The sequence below is a fragment of the Cryptomeria japonica genome, chromosome 3 (genome assembly GCF_030272615.1).
Source record: "Cryptomeria japonica chromosome 3, Sugi_1.0, whole genome shotgun sequence".
Classification (NCBI taxonomy): Eukaryota; Viridiplantae; Streptophyta; class Pinopsida; order Cupressales; family Cupressaceae; genus Cryptomeria; species Cryptomeria japonica.
In genome coordinates, this window is record NC_081407.1 from 238877007 (window position 1) to 238897554 (window position 20548).

Consider the following 20548-nt stretch of genomic DNA (forward strand, 5'->3'; position numbering starts at 1 on the left):
AGACTAGAGTGGAGGTAGTCGACTTGGATGACTCGTCAGGGGAGGCACATGGACTCACAGTTAGGCACGAGGCAGGGGAGGTCGCCTCTGCTGGGCAGGCACCAAGAGATGGTGCACCTTCGGTGGCGGAGGCGGTACCTTCACAGCAGGATCTAGTAGTGACCGTTCCACCAGGGATTTCTCAGTCTTCGGCACAAACGGGGGAGGATGTTGAGACCTATCTCGTTGACATGGCTGATATGGTAATGAGGGGTAGGCGGGTGGTGGCCGCTGCCCAGACACAAGCATTGCAGCAGGTGGTGGTGGAGCTAGAGCAGGTCCTACAGTTTATGCGGGTGGGCTGCCCGACAGCCTTTGCTACCTGCTTTGAGTCTCAAGGGTGGCCGACTGTGGAGACAAAGGAGATGCTCCAGGCTTGGAGGCTGCGTCAGCCTGTTGTGGAGAGTCGGGTGACGGCAGTTGTCCGCGAGATCGAGCAGGTCTACCGGGATGCCTATTATACATTGAGGTGTACACAGCAGAAGTTTGCAGTCAGGGAGGCTGCCCGAGTAGCGTTGGAGAGGGAGGTGGCCAGTCAGCAGGCCTCATGGGCAGCCGAGAGGGCGCAATTGTTGGCACAGCTAGAGATGACCCGCACAGAGACGGCTGAGATCCGGACAGCGAAGGCGGAGGTAGAGACTCGTCTGGCAGCCGAGGAGACTCGGCTGGTCTGCGCGACGGAGGCGGTGGATACAAAAGAGAAGGAGTTGCTGGAGGCAGCACACATGGTGAAGACAACTTTAGAGAAGGTCCTCGTGGCGGAACGGGATGTGGCTGCACGCACTCAGCAGGTGTATGAGCTTCGTGCCCGCTTGGCGACCCAGACACCGCCATCCCACACTTCTACTTCAGGGACGCTTTCTCAACCCCCTCCCTAGTCTTTCAGATATGTATATTGTATAGGTTGCATTATCTCCATTTTTGTAAGTCGCCTGGAGACGACTTTTCTTTTTGGGGGGGGATGATGTTGGCGGCATTATTGTACATGGGAATAACATTAGTTAATTATGTGTAATTGTTTTGGTTAGTTGGCAACCGAAGGGTGGAAGTTGCGGTGCGACGGTTGGCGCTTGCACCCCCTCGGTACCCTTTTATACTTCAGAATGTAACTTGTAACATACACTTGTTATGAATAGAACATCTGATATACTTTGTCTGATATCTACGGCATTATTCTGCGTTATGTTCTTTATGTCTTAAGTTATTCACCCGAGAGGGCAAACAACAATTTCTTTCCAACCCTTGCTTACACTCATAAGATCTATGTTCGTTCTCTCCACACTTGAATTAAAAATCCTTTGTTGCTCCTGCCACTGCCTTTTCTCTCCGTCTTTTGATCTGGTTTTTTATTCCACTTTGGTTTTGGGTCTTCATCCACTTTCTGCTTCTCTAAACTGTCACTCATTTGCCCTGTATATCTCTTTTTTTCTCTAGGGTTATCTTTTTTCTTCTTTTCACTTTCTACTCAACTTTCAAAGCATATTGGTAAGCCTCCTCAACTGTAGAAATCTTTAGCATACTCATCTCATCCTGAATGTTAAATGCAAGTCCATTTATGTATCTAGCCACCTTCTCCCTTTCCATCTCTCTATGCCCAGATCTGATCATTACCTTGTAGAGTTCCTAAGTATACTCTTTCACACTCATGTTTCTATGTTTCAGGTTCTGCAACTTCTTGAACAATTCCAACTCATAGTCTCCCAGAATGAACTTAGCCTTCAATCATGCAACCATTTGTCTCCACTGGGTGATCTTCATTTCACCACTCTCCACTCTGTCTCTCTGCGACTCTTTCCACCATAAGGCAACATGTCCTTTCAATTTAGTTTGTGCCAACCTAACCCTCTGCGGATCCTTAATATCCTCAAATTCAAAGTAGTCCTCCAACTCTCCAATCCAATCAATCAAATCCTCTGGATTCAGCGTCCTGAAAAAGTTTGAAATCTCCACTTTATGTATTTTACTTGCTTGTGCCACCGCTCTTTGAAATTTTTCATCTTTCGTCTTTCGGTCCTTCAACCTCTTCCGCCTCAAGCTCTTTTCCAGCTTCTTCATATTCATCCTCAAACTCTGGATTACTCCACATACCAGCCAATGCGTTCCAGATCTTGTTCCTCATCTCATTCTTGAAATCCTTCATCATTTTCTGTACCCTCTGGGGGTTCATCCTTCTAGGCGGCATCTACTCCTTTGCTCCAGTGCAATTGCCTCAACTTGGTGATCTGATTGCAGGTTTCAATTGCCTCACACTCGATGATATATTGAACACACTCATAGCCTACCTCTACTCGGCGATCTGTTCACCCAAAAGAATGCCTCAAGGTTTGCAACTAGCTCTGATACCACTTGATGCAACCATGGTCTAGTGGGTCCTCAAAGAGAACTGACCAGATCATGCAGCAAGAGTAACACAATGGAAGAAACAACAACACATAAATATTATAGAATCAAACATCTGCATCATCATAGAACATCTGGTAATCAACCGGTTACATGCAGGATAACATGCCAGATTACAATCCATCTGGAACTCTCAGAGTTATCCGGATCTCTAATCATGAATTTAGAACCTCATACTAATTGATATCCCCCTAATGACTACAAAAAACCATATATTTATCCTTCGAAACACATATAGGTCGGCCACAAAAGATTACATTAACCAAGGAAGGAAAATGAAACGTATAAGATAGGTCGGCCCCAAAACGTGAAGATCTCATCCGCCAAGAACAATCTGGAAGTACGGACCACAAAGGAAGGTCGTCCAAGGGCCTAACAATATCGAGTGTGGTGCCAAACTAATCCACAATCCAAGAAATCACTCCGGAAAAGAAGAAATCTCCAACATAGACGATAAGCTCAAAACTGCTATGGAACCCAAAAACAGTTACTCCGGAAGGAACAACTCACTGGAAAAGAACCCAACTAGAAATCTAGAAATCTAGAACTACAAGAACACACCTAGAACCCAAAAATCTGATACACAACGAAAGATAAACAACTATCAAAATGAACTAAAAGAAACACTGAAAACTGCTACATGAACTGAACAAGAACAAAACTAAGGAAATATTTTTGGTTGATGGAAGATTGCTTATAGATCGGGGATGATCTTGCATCATGACTACATCGATTGTTGTTGACATGTCTTTGAAGCCACAACTGCAATTCAAACCCTATCCTTTTGTGGTGATGAAGAGAGATAAGGAAGGTGTTTTGTCAAAGGTGTCATTAGATGTATTATACATGGGGGACGCTAGGGCTTATATCCATGTGCCCCTAACGGAGGTTAGTCATGTAATTTTCAATGATTTGTGGAAGTAGCTGGTGGAAGATGACCTAATGATGCTCAAGCAACAATATAAGCATATTTTGGAGTTAGGGTTGACCATATGGAAGGAATTCTCTGATTTCAGCTATGAGCATACATGGATTCAGATCATCTTGAGTTGAATTCATGGACATGTTATATTATTGGATTGCCCACACAAGATTATGAAGGATGTCATTAGGGCTTTGGTAGGTTTGTGCATCACTAACACACTTCCTATTTTGAAATTGGTGAGGAATGATACTATGTTTGAGCTTACTAGTGCAAAAACTAACAAAAGGGCTATGGCTATTGAGAACATCACTAATTGAGGTGTCCACTATGTTACCAAGGGTTTGATGTAAAATATTTACTATGAAAATTGTGAGTTCCACCACTGCCACCACAATACACTCTGCCTATTAGATGGTGGTTGAGGGAGAAAAGTTTGACTTATGTGAGCTTCTGAGACAACAACTTTTGGATAATATAGACAGGACAAATAAAAGCATGTATTCATTCAGGTATGGGTCCCTGATCATTTGTCTGGCGTTTGTGTCTATGAATGAGCTCCCAAGTGATGGAATTTAAGTATGGAATAAGTTCGCTCATGTAGCAGTGCAAATAAAACATCATATTAGAAATTTTAACAACTATACCGAGGTATACAATATTGCATATTATGGTTAGTTTAATAATTTTTTAAGACAAGATGCAAGAAAGAGAGAGGGTTCATGCCAGATTAGTAAGGAAGTATAGGAATGAGATCACCTTTCTGTTCAGTAAAGACCATTGCTACATTGACGTGTTAGATCCAAGGACTGCTTGGCTACCTGAGTTACCCTATGAAATATCAGAGGAGTATGTGGAGAAGAATATAGAGACCTTATTGCAGTTGCTGGTAGATCGGAGTGTAGAAATATTTGGGACTACAATTGAATTATTGAATAAGATGATCTAGAAGAAGGTTGAGATTAGACATGCAAAGTGGATAGAGAACTTATATAAAAACATAAATCTACCCATAGTATAAGAGGCCTTTGGAAATCAAGCACAAAGGAGAAGTTGGTAAATTTTCGCCTCTCCTTCGATGAAGATTGGTTCCTCTGGAACTCTAGTGAGGTTAGTTTCAAGTGAGAAGAAATGTTAGAAACCTAAGAAAAAGGCAACAAAAGAGAAATTTGGTATGCAACTTGAGATTGAGCAAGTAGACAATAACAACACAAATGAAGAAGTGCGAAAGGAAAAGTTTGTGATTTGAAAGAGGTCTTCAAGGACAACAATTAAGAAAGAGGATGTTGAAGAAGTAGAGGAAATTGTGCCTCTCAATTAGAGAAAGATAACTTTGGTCTCTCATGTAGAGACCCCTTTAAATAAAATGAAGTGAAGACGAAAAAAGCCAGAGAAGACAAAGGGAAAGAAGAAGAAGATAGGTTCCCCTCCGGTTGATGTTGATTATCAACTGCTTGATTTTGATAGTTTAGTGAATGCTATTTGTCAGCATGAGTCCTTGGAGGTGTTTTCCAAATTATACAAGAATGCCCCTTCGACAATTAAGAAAAGATAAAAAAGGATATTATCTGGTATCTAATTACCTTTGACAAGAATGTGAATGATATTGTAGATAAGTCACATGAGGAGTTGCTACAAGCCTTAACAAACAAAAGGAAGGACACGCTGATGAAATAATATGATGTAAGGGCACGAGCTTTAGATATAGTGTATAATCCTTTATCCAAAGAAGATAGAGACAAGATTGTGCAAGCTCTTAATACAAGGTTTAGAATAGAAGAAATATTGAATATCATACCGGGAGGTGATCCAAATGACTATCAAAGGATAGTCAAGCACTATTAGAGGATAGTCAAGCAGATTGAGGTTGCATAAGAGATAAAGAAGAATTTTCCTTCTACTTATACGGAGAAGACAAACACAAAAAATAGTTCGAGAGGGAGTATACTTGGTGTTGGTAGCAGTATAGTTGATTTGGAGAAGAGAACCGATGAACAATTAGGTAGTGATGGAGATGCAAAAATCGGTTTGGGTGATCACATAGAGACTATTGAAACAGTTGCATAATAGATTCCGAAGAAAACACAAGAAGAGTAAAAGGGTGTGGAGAAAGAGAAAGAACATCAAAATAAGGCATAGGAAATGAGTACTATGTTTGGTGGAGAATTTTCCAATCTTTATAGAGAATGTGTTGAAGTTGCAATTACCTATGTCTCAAGGTCAAATGAAATTTAACTAGTTGCCCCATTGCCCATGTTACATTTGGGTGATATACTTTACCACTTTGCACATAATAAATACTTTAAATCTTAGATACAAAGCTCATACTTGTTATTAATGATGCAGTGAAGTTTCTCCATGAGAAACTTTTGGAAGTTGTGATGGATGAGACATTCAATGATATGGAGCAGGTATAGGTGCTTCTTAATGGCTCAAAGGATCATGCTTCTTTGTTGGAAGCAACAATTTTGAAAGATGTTGAAAAGAGAGTAGAAGAAAATAGATTAGAAGATTTAGCGAATAAATGTGCAATTACACAGTGATTGCAGGAAGGAATAAGAGTTTTTGACAAGAGTATAAAGGATGTAGTGGCAACATATCAATTTTCTCACTAGTGACTTGTATTTACCAAAGACATTTAAGGTCAAATATACATTTTGGAAGTACAAATTATATAGTTGTCTAGTGTTGTAGACTTGAACAAGGATGTAGATGGTAACGATAGATTGTAGATAAAGAATTTGTTTATGCATTTAAATATGCTACTTTTCAAAAGGAAAAGATTAAGGTACAATTTGGTCATATGAGATATATTGTAGACTTGCATCTCACCAACATAGTGAGACTTCTTGCAGACTCTCAAAAGTTGGATTAGGAAGTAAAGGTTCTGGGTAGCTATAGTGAGGCGAATGATCTTCTTTTGAAGATTGAAAGTTAGCACAACATTACGAACTGTATAGAGGATGATTGGAAGATCACTTGGTCTCATGTCAAGTTTTTTCACAGGGGCATTATGCCCCCAGCTATGCAAACTCCTTATTTTTTGGTGGTAAGAAATTTTTATTCCCATACATACATATGCAGGTAAGTAGAAGGTTGTTGAAATACAATTTTGGTTTTCAAAATTTGTTCATACCCTAAGGGGGTTTTGTATACTGTCATTGAGTTTGTGTTGTATTTGGAGATGCCCTTTGTTCTTGATGTCAAAGGGGGAGAGAATTAATTGTGGAGTGATATGATAATAATTTGGAATTGGCACACGTATTGCCATCAATGACAAAGGGGGAGATTGTTGCAAATATGTGTTTGTGTTGTCATTGATGATAAATTTAGTTTGGAAGGTTGATCAGTTGTGTTCTGGAGTAATGCAGTATTAGAGGATTGGTTATGAGTTCATGCGGATGTATGGAGATTGATCGTGATTGCTTCAGATGGTATATTTGGTTATTTTATGACCTTTCTGAAACTTTGGAGGTGTAATTTGTGGTCCACAATTGAAGTTGGCTAATGGTGATAGTCTTGGTGAATAGTTTGTCAGATTAAGTATAGTTTGGTGATAGTCTTGGTGAACAGTTTGTTGGACTAAGTATAGTTTGGTGATAGTCTTGGTGAATAGTTTGTTAGACTAAGTATAGTTTTATGGTTCACATTGTGGCACATTGCTTCATCATTGCTTGCGGTTAGAAGATGATGTTGGTGGATGCAAATGCTTGACATATCTCAGTTTGTATGTTCTCATTTTATCTAAAGTAGAAGTTGTGATGGTCTGAGTATTGACTTGTACAATGACAGTGTGACAAGTTGTATGAATGTGTTGCATTCCTCCCTCTTTAGTAGTTTTGTTGGTGTGCTCAATGACTTAGATATGTTGGTGTTAGGTGATGCTATGTTGTGCATCTGCAAGAGTCTTGGTGGTCTACATCATGTTTTGAGTAAGTTTGGTTGGTGCACTTTAACAATTCTATCCATTAGAGTCGACCTACGCAATTTTGGTCTGTGTGGTAGCGTGCAAAGTTGTAGGAGATGATCTAGGATGGATAAGGTGTGTCAACATTTTTTGATCTTTCACATGTTTCATTCTTCCTTCCACATTGCCTTCGAGATGGTTTTTTTATTGACTATTTATATCCCACACAATACATCTAATTAGGCCAACCTTTAGAATTGATATTTTTTTGGTTGTGAATGGTATGTAAAGATAAAATATATTTGGATGATGAAAGAGCTTATATATGTGGTATGTGAAGTTGTGTATTATATATCTTATAAGTTTGAAGGTTTGCAAGTGCAGTTGAGTAGTAATGAATTTATTTTCAGATGTGTAACAATAATGAACAACAATGAACATTTTAGAGGATGTGTTTCTCCGCAATTCAGTAGTATTGATTTGTTGTATTCAGATCTATTGTATCTTGCACTAAAGAAGTGATCTTTAATGTTTGCAAATACATTGTATCTTTCCCTAATATTGTGTGCTTTAGTCTTGCAAGTCAAATAAAGAGTAGTGAGCTTCCTTGGCCTTGATCCTAAAACTTTGTAGCATGTTTTCATATAGTGGGATAGCTCTCACCGTGGTTTTTCTCTCATTAGATTTTTCATGTAATTCCCCTCTCATTTTATTTGTTGCATTTCATACTTTCTTATGCGGACTTGGCTTTTATGCTCGTGGATGGCATCTTTTATAGTTTGAAATGTTTATCTTATGCTCCTTTTTGGATGTATGTTTCGTGATTGTTCTAGACCAGTGATGTATTGAATTTATCCATGGTGACCTTGATTCTATTGTTGCATTGAGGTTTATGCTTTCTTCTTGTGTCTTGTTGTGAGAACCATTGCATGACTAATTTGGATACTTGATTCATTGGGTTGTTGTTATGGCATAATTTAGACCTATTGTGCTTGATGATTGAGATAGATCAATGTTGTGATTTAGTATTGTCATATGAAAGATGTGGATATAAATGTTGATGTGAGTAATGATTAGAGCGAGACAAATGATGTTTACTAGATTAGTTGATTAAAAGTAAGGAATCATATTTTATGCTATTTTGATTTGGTGAGATATCATGTTACTAACAATATTATGATGTTGACTCATTTGGGGAATATAGCTGTAGCGTCCTAAAATTGCGACACTTGCAATTTTGACTGCATTTCGGTCTTCACGATGGCGACGCAACACGGAACCTGAATGGAGACCCCGAAACCTGTTTATGACACCAAAAACTGCATTTTCAAGCACCCTGGCCTGAACCTCCTTTGCACCCTGCTGTCCCGGGAGGTGGGACTAGAGCGCCCAGCGCCCTAGTCCCTGGCCCTATTTTGGGCCCGGTCTCCTATGGGACTTCGGGTCTTTTTGTTTGCAAATTGGAAATTATATTTCCTGGTCGGCCTAAGGTCGGGAAAATCAGTCTTTTAACCCTAATTGACTAGTATATAAACTACATTTTCTCTCTCATTTGGGGAGGATGAACAAAGGTGGAAACAACATTCAAGCATTCAAACATTCAAGCATTCTTTCAAGCAATTGATCATTCCAAGTCTCCATTCAAGGCTAAGTGTTGCATTCAAGACAAGGATTCAACCATTGAAGAGGAGATCACTTACTACATACTACTACAACATACAACATACAACAACATCTATACCTTCGCACATAAGGATATAAACATCCTTACAACAAGGTATTAGTACTTGTTTTACATTACAGACATTTACATTTACAGCATTTCTCATTTCTTGGTTAATTCCAAAACCGGGGTTTGACCTAAAGGCAAACCCCTAATCCCTAACCCCCCAATCGTCTTCGCTTTTCTGTGTGTAGGTTGCAGGTACGCGGCTGAAATTGAAGATCTGGAATCCTTGTGCAGAGACGAACAGATCCCCCTTCGTTTCGCGGATTTTTCGGAGGACCGTGTGCACGCCGGGCGCCATCGTCTCGTCAACTTTCGCTCGAATTTGCAGGACAGTGCTGTATCGACATTTTACTGCTAATTCCAGGTCCGCAGCTTCATCCTGTATCCCTATCTCAGTTTATAAGCGAATCTTTCTCACTTTCTATGCATTCCTAGCTTAATTCTTCTATGCACATTCTTTACAAAAGAGGGTAGCCTTGCTATCTTAACCCTTGAAACGCATTTAGCATCCAATCTTGCATTGTGTGGGATTGGATCTTGTGGGTTTCAACCCCTCTTTTGAATGTAAAGTCTCCCTAAGTGAAAACCATCAACCCTAGCAACCTCCCTTCTCTCTCCTTGGAGTTGGAAGAGGGGAGAGCAACTAGGGTTCGATCGATTTTCCGCTTTACATTTTGGTGAACCTGACGTGAACATCCTTTTTGATTATTCATGGTTAGATCTGAAAATTTGCTTCCTTAATTACATTTCCATGTTTGATCTTTTGCAAATTTTAGAGGTTGATTGCATGAAAACCCTAAATTTTCTTTTTAGTAATTGAACTTGCGAAATGTCTAAATGTTAATGCTTGTTTCAGATCTACCCTTCTATTACAAATTATCAATTCATATCTATGCTTTAATTTTGAAAATTAAGTGGTTAAGTGTCAAAACCCTAATTTTTGAAACCCTCTTGATTCAACCTTTGTCCGACAATTTCACTGATCAAAACATCTCCAAATCAGCTGTAACTTTGGATTCCGCAATAAAATCACAATATCTTTCATCCCTGAAAATTTGGAAACAAGTTGCGAGGACCGTGTGCACTCCGAGCACCATCGTCCCCGACATTTTTTCTGAAATTTCGGGAGCTAGATCTTACTGTATTTTCCTGATAAAATCCAGAATTTTGGCTGATTTTATCAATTATAACACTTTCAAAATTACAGTCAAAGTTGGTCTTGTGATTGCTTGGTTTAAGGCTTCTAAACTTTTGAAAATTATTGAAATTGAAATTTTGTGTCAAAATTGTGTCCTTACTGCCCTAAATCTGAAAAGTGTTTTTGCATTCATTCAAAATTTCAGTGCTTTATTCAAATTCTTGCAATTTGTGACTTTTGAAATTAAGTGCTTAATTACAACAACTTTAATTTCCGCTTTCAAAATTGAATTTTGCGTGAAATTGAGTCAACTTTTAAATTTCAAAACTTGCATTGCTCTTAACATTCCCTCTAAAATCATAAAATTCAAAATTTCAGTTTCCCTCTTTTTTTTCAAAATTCAAATTTTGCATTTTTCGAGAATCTTGGTAGGGTTCAATTTCGAGATTGCAACTTTAATTTGGCCTATCTACAAATCGTAAAATCACTCAATTTTTTCAGATTAGCTCTAAAATCATCATAACTTTCATCCCTGCAAATTGCAAAAAAAATTGCCGGGACCGTGTGCACTCCGAGCGCCACGGTCCCTGACATTTTTTCTGAAATTTCGAGAGATTGTCCTGATTGTATTTAACAGCTTAAATCAAGAAGATTGGCTGATTTTACTGAAATTGCTACCTCTAAAAATCAAAATTTTCTCTCTCTCTCTAGTGCATGAGTTTTACAACAATAAGCCCTACTTACACTATTCCCGTTAGACGAAGCCGTAGAATTAAGTCTTTCCGAGGTTTAATTACTGAGGAGATGGAACCTAATTTGAATAGCCTTTTCAACGAGGACATGAGTAATTCCTCTAATCCTCCTAATGATGAAGAAGCTCTCCATGAGGTTTCTGAAGAACAACTTTCGAAATTGGATAACCAATTTAACGATTTTCGACAATGGATGTCTCAAGAATACCCCGATAGTCAAGCTCTTCCTTTAATTGAGAGTTTAAAACATATGCTTCAAAGTGACAAGAATGGAATTGATATTTTGCGTGGTATTGCACACATTGTGGATTCGAATGTGATGCCTATGAAGAGTTGTGCTGAAACTTTGGGTTATACACAACCTCCTACTCAAGTCAATCATTCTATTCCTTTGACAACTCCTATTGCTAGCATACCTACCTTTACATCAAACATAATGACTACTTCTACACAAGACATTCCTCCTGTGATCACCAGTCATGGGGACAATCCTTCCTCTTCAATTAACCCTCTTCCTTCATTCAATCTGATTTCTTCATTCACTCCTTCAATGAGTGTCCCTATTATATCTCCACAAATGAACATGATGCAAGGGGGCAATTCATTCAACCATTCCATTCCTCCTTGTAGTGTTCCTCCTGTCCAATCATCTCCTATGACTAATTATCATAGAGTCCCACCACCTTACTCTTTACCTTCTTTCAATAACATAACACCTCCATCTCAATCTAACACATCTAATATGAATTCTTTGACTGAAGCGACCATTAACAATCTTGCACAAACTGTCTCTTCTTTACAGCAACAAATTGCCTCTATGAATCAATCTAAGTTTAGTGTGCCCACATTTGATGTTGCGAGCCCACTTTCTCTTGACATTGTTCGAGCTATCCCTCCTAAACATGTTGAAATCCCGCATTTGGAGCTTTATAATGGTAAAGGAGATCCTCTAACACATGTTAAGACTTTTCAAACAATATGTACTGATTTTGCTTATGACCAAAGGTTGCTTGCAAAACTGTTTACTAGAACATTAAGAGACAAAGCCCTACAATGGTATTGCTCATTGCCTTCTTATTCTATTACTTCTTTTGAACAACTTGCAAATGCTTTCATTCAACAATTTCAAAACAATATAAGTCCTAAAGTTACTTTGATTGATTTAATGCATTGTAAACAAGGTGTTAAAGAAAAAGTGACTGATTTCATTGGTAGATATAAGCATTTGTATGCTCAAATTTCTTTTCCAGTGCCTGACAATGATATTCAAAGAATCTTTATTTCTAATTTACAAAAAGATATTTGAGACAAACTTCTGTTTTCTGAGTTTACTTCTTTCCAACAGTTGTGTGCAACTCTTCACAATTATCAACTGACTGTGAGTCAAATGGAACAATCACATCCTATGGCTCCGAGTGATAAGGGTGATAGCAGTCAACAACCATTTGGGAAGTTTAAACCGAACAGAGATTCCATCAAATTCAATGAAAACATCATCAACAACAATGTGAATGCGGCATCAGGTGTGCCTCCTATTTCTAAATTTTTCAAGAAAGAAAGAAAGTATACTCCTTTGAATGAATCATTGCATAGTATTATGAATAAGTTATTGGAACAAAATGTGCTTACTCTTCCTCCTATAAGGCAAATTGATCCTGCAAAGATTACTTCACCTTATTTTGATAACAAATCTTTTTGTCAATTTCATCGTCAGCCTGGGCATGATACTGAAAAATGTTTTTCTTTAAAGGGTAAAATTCAAGATTTGATTGATAATAATACTATCTCTGTTTCTGGAGTGAATGATAAAGGCAACACATCTGTAGCTCCTCCTAACCAAAATCTTCAGATTTTTACTGATCCATTACCTTCTCATACCTCTAATGCGATTGAGACTAATGATTCCTCTCTCTCATCTGATGGTCTTGTGTCTATGACTCCGAATGTGATTAACTTTGTAGAGCAGCAAGAAAACCCTAAAGAACCTTCCATCACATTTGATTCTAGTGAAACCATTAGGGCACCTGATGGTCCTTTATACATAATTGCAAAAGTCAAGAATACACCTTGTCGTGGAGTGCTTATTGATCCTTCGTGCATGGTTAATGTTATTACTGAAGAATTTCTTTTTACTTTGCAATTGAATCAAGTGATTTATGACAAAACAGATGTGGTTGTGAAATTATTTGATGCATTTTCTTCTCCTGCAATTGGTTCTATTACATTGCCTATTGAGGTCCATAACAAATCCCTTGATGTGAGCTTTGCTATTATTCCATCTTCCGAACAATTTCGTGTGAAGCTTGGCTATCCTTGGCTATCTTCCATGAAAGCTATTGCTTCTCCTATTCACAAATGTTTGAAATTTCCCCATAATGGTGAAGTTGTTACTATCAATCATAGTCTCTTTAAACCAGCTGAAAGAACTTCTAGTGTTCCTATTGATTACTTTTGGCCTAAACAATTCCAATCCCTTCCTCCGCGAAGTGATCGTCTTTTCAAATCTTATCAAAAATGGAAAACAGATATGATCCTATCTTTAAGTGAACCTAGAACACCCAAACTTGATATTCCTATCGTTCTTGAGAAGGAAGTTCTTCCTTTGAAAGATAAAACTAATGTCTTTCCTCAAGAAGATTCCCAACCCATCCCTATGGATGTGACTATGTCTATGCCTAATAAACTTCCTAAAAGTAGACCTATACCTCCTCGTCATGATGGACTTGGTCTCCTTCCTAAACCAAATATTCCTCCTTTATATGGAGCAGTTCCTCCTCCTCCTTTTTATAGAGAGAAGAGACCTTCTTCTTCTCCTATTATCCAGCCTAAGAGACCACAACCTAAACACCCAAGTGATAAGGATGAGAACATTCCTCCTCCTCAATTTTCTCCACTTCCTACTAAGACTAGACGAAATCGTTCTGCACGTGAACGCCGACGAAAGCGTCGTCTTAGAGCTCAGGTAGCTGCTTCTCAAACTTTGCAATCTCCAAAAACACCTTCAACAAGCATTATTCCATTTTCTCCTCAACCAGAAATTGAGCCAAAATTTCCTAAACATAAGATGCATGATGGTCTTGATCCTGTGCAAATTAAAGACCCTATTTTTATAAATCTTGATGATGATATAGATGAAAATGTTATTCATGATGAAAATGTTACTCCTCTTGCTTCCGATAGTGAATATGAACTTGTTGATATTGATAACCATTTATCTAATGAATTTTCTAAAGCACTTATCCTAGCTCCTAGACAAGAACAGCGTGGCTTGGAACATGAACATAGCCCTTGTTTGGATCTTGTGATAGCTCCATCTGCTGTGTTGGAGGTTTCTCCTCTAGCGTGTTCCCTGCCTTCCCGAAACATTGATCAGCAAGATCGGGGGGTAGATGACGTGCTAGACTAGTTTCATTAGCATAGCAGATTCTCTCCTCCTCTCTTTTGTTACTTCTTCTATATGTTATTCTCATTCTTCTATTTGTTGTCCTTAGTGTTGTCTACTTGAGGACGATGGAAAGCATTGAGATCTCTTTTGGTCTCTCTCATGTTGACTCAAAAGACACATGTGTTCCCTTCTTCTAGGTGACCTTCCTTGATTGGGGAATGAAGAACAATTATGCATACATACATATGATATATATACATGAATTATCATACAGCATACTGACCCCAAGGAAAGCGAAGTCACCTTGTGCTTTGTGTTTTGTGTCTATTATCCTTGGGTTTATCTCACACTTGGGGGCTAAATCTTTGCGATAATGTGCTCCTTTCCTTTCTCATTTCTTATGTGTATCACTACGTTAAAACAATCACCCCCGTTGAGGCGTGTGCGATCGCTTTAACGTAGGGGGGCATACACCCCGTCTATCCCTTCAAGATACTTGAAAATTTCTTGACGAACTTAGTTTTGCCTTGAAAATTTTTGGTATTTCTCTTGCATGACTCATAGTGAGGGAACCTTACTACTGACAGTCATGGTTCTCCCTCGTGATCTTCCCTTTTACTTTGTCAATCGAAGTCGTAAGATCCTTAGTCCACTGGGGGCTTGGTGTATCTTGCCTCCTTGACGTGGTGAAAGTTTTTCAATATTGTTTCCTTGTACTTTACCGGAAGTATGAGCATACATACTCCCGCTAAAGTGGGGGCTAAATGTAGCGTCCTAAAATTGCGACACTTGCAATTTCGACTGCATTTCAGTCTTCACGATGGCGACGCAACACAGAACCTGAATGGAGACCCCGAAACCTATTTATGACACCAAAAACTGCATTTTCAAGCACCCTGGCCTGAACCTCCTTTGCACCCTGCTGTCCCGGGAGGTGGGACCAGCGCGCCCAGCGCCCTGGTCCCTGGCCCTATTTTGGGCCCGGTCTCCTATGGGACTTCGGGTCTTTTTGTTTGCAAATTGGAAATTATATTTCCTGGTCGGCCTAAGGTCGGGAAAATCAATCTTTTAACCCTAATTGACAAGTATATAAACTACATTTTCTCTCTCATTTGGGGAGGATGAACAAAGGTGGAAACAACATTCAAGCATTCAAGCATTCTTTCAAGCAATTGATCATTCCAAGTCTCCATTCAAGGCTAAGTGTTGCATTCAAGACAAGGATTCAACAATTGAAGAGGAGATCACTTACTACATACTACTACAACATACAACATACAACAACATCTATACCTTCGCACATAAGGATACAAACATCCTTACAACAAGGTATTAGTACTTGTTTTACATTACAGACATTTACATTTACAACATTTCTCATTTCTTGGTTAATTCCAAAACCGGGGTTTGACCTAAAGGCAAACCCCTAATCCCTAACCCCCCAATCGTCTTCGCTTTTCTGTGTGTAGGTTGCAGGTACGCGGCTGAAATTGAAGATCTGGAATCCTTGTGCAGAGACGAACAGATCCCCCTTCGTTTCGCGGATTTTTCGGAGGACCGTGTGCACGTCGGGCGCCATCGTCCCGTCAACTTTCGCTCGAATTTGCAGGACAGCGCCGTATCGACATTTTATTGCTAATTCCAAGTCCGCAACTTCATCCTGTATCCCTATCTCAGTTTATAAGCGAATCTTTCTCACTTTCTATGCATTCCTAGCTTAATTCTTCTATGCACATTCTTTACAAAAGAGGGTAGCCTTGCTATCTTAACCCTTGAAACGCATTTAGCATCCAATCTTGCATTGTGTGGGATTGGATCTTGTGGGTTTCAACCCCTCTTTTGAATGTAAAGTCTCCCTAAGTGAAAACCATCAACCCTAGCAACCTCCCTTCTCTCTCCTTGGAGTTGGAAGAGGGGAGAGCAACTAGGGTTCGATCGATTTTCTGCTTTACAATAGCTATATGCTCAATGTTGTAGAGGAATAATATTGATGATGCTATTTATGCAGGTGACTAGATGGCATTATCATTATGGAGTTTAATTGATATTTAGAAGTAAAAGGGATGATATTGTATCATTCGATTATATGAGAATTCATACGATGTTAAAATCACGGGGGCTTCACTTAGTGAACCTGGGTTATATCACGTGCATTCGTGGCATACTAGATAATCCCCCTATTTTCAAAAAATATTGCCCTAAACTCCTTTTTTGTCACCCCCTCCCAATACACAATGTGAATTAAAAGCCCCTTATTTTTGCTAGATATTGTATTTTTTTATAGCCCAAATTAAAAACCCCCCTATTTTCATCAATAAGCACTATATTGTACCCTCATTTTTGGCATATTAAACCCCCCAATATGAATGCACGTGATATAATATTGCCTAGCCAGTAAAGCCCCATGGCTAAAATGTCCTTGAACGATTTGAGTTAATTTGATATGTGTGTGTGTAGGTACACTTGATGTGTGAATGTTTCAGTGACTAGAAGTACAAGACATTGACTCCACCTAGATCCATAGGTCTAAGTGTGCTTGCATCCCCGATGGTGGTTAACAGGAGATAACACATTGGCCAAACATCTTGAGCCAAAAACTTGTGCCCTTGATTACGACAATTCCCTTGATTTAATTATTTAATTATTTTGAGCCCTAACTACCAAAATTGGTAGCTTTTGGAAACCCATTCATCATGTTGAGTCGACTCATAATAATTGTCTGTACACATTCAATCAATTTAGATTTGTCATCATTTTATTGCATGTGTAATAGTGATTCTATGTTTTGATGTGGTATATGTCTTATGCATATTTGATTTAATGAGATTTAAATGATTCTTTTGAGGGGGTCTTTAGGGAGTTTACTAGATAATTGGATTTTAAATTTTTTTTTAGCATATTTTTCACTCAAAAAGTGAGTTTCTATTGTGTAATCGAGCTCATTTGCTCAACACTTATTGTATTTTTCTCATGCTCTTCTCAAAACCCTCTTCATGGTAGTTTTGGAAGGGTGGTGATCTTGAGTTTCTTGGGGTAGAATTTTTTGGGTATGGTGTCGATAGATTTGGATTGAGGAGGCTATGTTGTTGTTTGAATCTTGAGGCTATTGGTGGAGAGTGTGGATGAAGTTTCTCTCCAAATTGAGGTAGAAGACTTCAATCTTCTTCTTGTCTTTCAATTTGATCTCTTTGAATGCTTTCAGTGTTTATTAATGTGGATTTGAAACCTTGTTGAGTAATGAAATCCAATCCCTTTAAGTGTTTGATGGATTGCTTGGTTGTTCTGAATGTGGGTTTGGGAAAACAATGTGAAAATGAAGTGTTTTGGGGAAAATGTTGCCCAATTATCATGGGAATCTTGCATGGGTGTTTTAATTGTGTTTTTGAAATTTCATGAGATACTTCTCAAATGGTTTGGCCCCTGATTTTGGCCTCCCATACTTTATTTCAGTCGAACTTGATGCCTTAGGTAGCTTCCCAGAGCAAAATCTTGCAACTGCTTTCAAATTTCTGCATTTGCATGAATTTTGTATTTGCTAATTGAATTTCACATTTTCCAATTGGATTGTTGGCTAATCTAAACTAATTTTTGGGTTTTGACCTTCTTTGGGGGTTTGATGAGTTGTCCCACCTTCTAGCCTTGGTGTTTGGGGTCAATTGGCTTGTGATTGGATGAAATTTGATGTCAAGGCATGCTTCCATGAGATGCCAAAGTGAATTTTGTATTATTCTTTTAGATTGAGATCAATCGAGGATTGAATTATTGACTCAAAGACCTAGAGATTGCTCCTTGAGTTATGACTTTGATATGCATTATGTTTATGACCTATTGAGATGTTATTATGATGATGAGTGTGTATCTATGTTTGAGATGATTCTTTCGATGTTGGTATATTGATTTGCATTAGAGTCAATAGTGTTAATACTATTGCTTGACATGTGCCTACCTTGCGTGTGTATTGAATTGATAGCTCTTGATACGAGCAATTGCATGGATGCTCGAGAACCACTTGTATGACTTGATTGTTGTAACTTGCTACCCCATAATGCTCAGATTTGAAGAAATTCACTCATAATGCTTGCTCTAGGATATAATTGAATGATTGTAGGATGCTTGAGGATGAAAATAAATTAGGAAAGATGCTCTTATATGGGTTCCCAAGATATTACATAAATTAGGCCGACTTCCGATGGTCATATTAAGATATCGGGATCAGGAATCAATTGGCGAGAATTGATAGACTGACATATTCAAAATTAGGCCCAATTTGGGGGGACTATGCTGCCTAGTGCCCTAGTCCATCTAGAAAAGGGTGAGACAAAGGTAACTTACAATAGATAATCAGATCACCATATCATCATATAACATCATTTTTGCAATACAAAACTAGAAATAGACTTCGAAGAGAGCTAAGGGAGACACACTAAGAAAAGGGCACAAAAAAAGTGTGAAATTGTAAAGGGTTACAATTTATGACACCACATTTAAGAATACTTGTCGTTTTGATTCCTAAGAAGAACAATTGCAACACATTTGTTGATTTTAGGCCAGTCTCATTTTGTAATACCAACTACAAAATTATATCCAAAGTGATGGAAAATATATTAAAGATGATTCTCCCAAAATCATTTCGCATGAACAAAATGGATATGTGAGGGGAGGAACATTCTTGATAGTATAATTTATGCCCACAAGGTGATACATAGCATCGAAATGAAAAACATAAAGGCCATGATTGCGAAGCTCGATATAGGTAAAGCTCATGATATGGTATGGTGGAGGTATCTTATGAAAATCTTGGAGAAGTTCGGCTTTGATCCAATTTAGCTGAAGTGGGTTTTCACATATATCTCCACACCACATTACTCAATCCTCATTAATGGAACTATGCGAGGTTCTTTTGAAGGAACAAAGGAAATTCACCATGTGGACCTGATTTCTCCATTTCTATTCGCGACTCAGCAAAAGAATTTCACAGCTAGAAAACTTTGTCTTATGGAATGGTATTGAAATCACAAATTCCCTTCCAAGATATACCGATTTGCTCTTCGCTGACCACACATTGTTATTTGGTTCCCCAAATCTGAGAGAAGTTGAAATCATCAGAAGTACATTGGAGGAGTATGCAAACTGGTTTGGGTAGGTTATCAACTTTGACAAATATAAATTTATTTTTATAATGTTAAGAATACTATTTGGTGAAGACTGGCAACTAAATTAAATTTCTCTAATGGGTCACTCTCACGCAAATACTTGGGCATTCCTTTGTATGATGGCTCCACTCACTCAATCTACTGTAAGGAGACTGGAAAAATACAAGAAGTGGGCTAAGTCTTGGTGTGGCCACTTGCTATCTCATGTTGGGCGGATCATCATGGTTAAATCCATCCTTATTGCCATTCTAATTTATATGCTTTGGTGTGTTGACCGGTTGCTAAAGCAAATATGGATCTCACGAAGATTGAAAAGCGGTTTCTCTGGGAGGGTTCTAATGATCAGAAATAAGTTTCATTGATTGCCTGAGACCTAGTCAAGAAAGATGGAAATCCAAGGGGAACAAACATGATAGACTCTTTCATATAGAGCCTAGCTCTAGGAGTGAAACTATCGTGGACGAAGTGCAAAAATCCCAATGCCCTCTGGTGTAGAATCTTGGTAGAGAAGTGATGCATTCTATAATGTCGCGGCTTTGTTTGTTTATCTATATATATGTTTTATTGGATATTATATTGGATACTCCACTAATAGTAGCAAATTAGCAAAATAGAGAGAATTTTCTTCAACTTCATTTTCAATGCTAGTAGTTAATGTCCACACAAAATGGTACTGTAAAAAAATTTCAGATTTATAAATCACAAAGTTTTTTTACCTGATTTTTTGTGATTTTACAGCAATGAGGATGCAGATCATGAAAATTTAGCTACTAAAAATTTCATGGAAATCTGTTTTGTTTTGCATATGTTAGAAACTGTACGGAGTGTTGTTTTGTGTGGAGATTAGTGGTTGGGAATGGATGCCGCTAATCTCCACACAAAACAACACTTCGTACAGTTTCTAAAATCTTCAAAACAAAACGGATTATCGCAAAATTTTCAGTAGCTAAATCTTCATGATCTACATCCTCATTGCTGTAAAACTACAAAAAATCAACTGAAAAAACATTGTAATTTACAAATCTGAAATTTTTTATGGTGTCATTTTGTGTGGAGATTAATTGTTGGTGTTGGGAATGAAGTTGAAGCAAATTCTCTCTATGCTACGACTATTAGGGGAGTA